This window comes from Carlito syrichta, unplaced genomic scaffold (assembly GCF_000164805.1).
Source record: "Carlito syrichta isolate Samal-C Ts95f unplaced genomic scaffold, Tarsius_syrichta-2.0.1 Scaffold120010, whole genome shotgun sequence".
Taxonomy (NCBI): Eukaryota; Metazoa; Chordata; class Mammalia; order Primates; family Tarsiidae; genus Carlito; species Carlito syrichta.
In genome coordinates, this window is record NW_007064106.1 from 1 (window position 1) to 1,391 (window position 1,391).

At 38.2% G+C, this 1,391-nt stretch overlaps 1 pseudogene; it reads right to left on the reverse strand.

Moving 5' to 3' along the window:
- Positions 1-658: 658 nt before the first annotated feature.
- On the reverse strand, positions 659-1,330 carry LOC103249347 (annotated as a pseudogene).
- Positions 1,331-1,391: the final 61 nt, after the last annotated feature.

Genomic DNA, 1,391 nt, shown 5'->3' on the forward strand with positions numbered 1-1,391 from the left:
CGCAGTTCATTGGAGAATCTCTATCACATGCTCATTCATCCATAGAAGGAGAAATTCAGTGATTACAGGATCATAGATAAGGTGAAAAATGATAACATCCCACTATGAAATGAAGCGGTGATGTAAAGGGGCCTGGCCACTCCAGTTATCATTTACTCCATTGCAATTAAAAAGGCTTTTTGTCATTTCTTCGCTGGTCAATAAGGCCAATTATCTAAAACCCTTGCCTAGAATTCAGACACATACCAGAGCAGGGCCCTTCAGGCCAACTCTGATCACTTTTGACAAATGTTCTGCTTGAGCATAATGTAGTTACTCCAATGTTTTAGAAATGACTACACTTACAGTATTACAATCTTTACATAGTGAAAACCAAAACACATCCTTGTCCCCCCCTCTACACCCAACCACACACCCTCTCTCTGCACAGTCTGGTTTCCTTTTTTTTTTTTAAACAGATAATAGTTTATTGTATAAAATTAAGGCCTTCATATTTCATAGTTCACTATAGGTAAAGAAATGCTAGATAATGTATGTCCTTCAGAAAAATTTCACTTTCACTCCCCTCTACCTCCAACTATTAAAATGACCTGACCGAATGTTATCAAACAAACACTGTAAATGACACCAAGTCTTTTAAAGATGACTGCCCCAGATGTTATTTCTTGGCATAGGTGATCCTCATTGCATGGGATTGTGTGATTTTGAATCCTTGTAAAGCATCCCTGGCAGTACCAGCCTTTTCATCATTTTCAAATTCAGCAAAGGCAATGTCATGCCTCCCAGGTACCTAATGTACTTCCTTGAAACCAGGGAACTGATTAAACAGTATGGATAACATCATCTCATTAGTCCCTTCTGGTAAGTTATTAAGGAATAAAATATAGTTTGGAGGGTAATCAGGGAACTTGGGGATTTGGTTTTGCATTTCCTTGGGTATTAGCTGAATTTGGCATTCCCTGGCCAGGCTTTTTGTTTGCAGTTGTTGCAGTCTGTTCCACAGTTTTAGCTTTTTTCTTATCTGTGTCATCAAAAGTGTCCAGCATTTTAGATATTATATCAGAATCTGTTTTTGCATACTGAATTCGCATTGGTTTACCATAAAATGGAAATCCTTGTAACTGCCTCAAAGCATTTGTGGATGAGCCCAGTTCCTTAAATATGACAAAGGCCTGCCCCCTTATTTTCATGGTCTTTAAAGCCGCAATATCCACCACATGGCCAAACTGTGAAAACAGGGCATAGAGAGAGCTCTTCAATTCTTCTTTTTTAATTTTGTCATTCATATTGTTGATATAAATTTTATGATTTGGTCCATGTTTGGGTAATTCTTTGAATAACCTTAGACCTACACAGTCTCTAGGAAGAACCGGGAGTCCACAGTCAGGTTT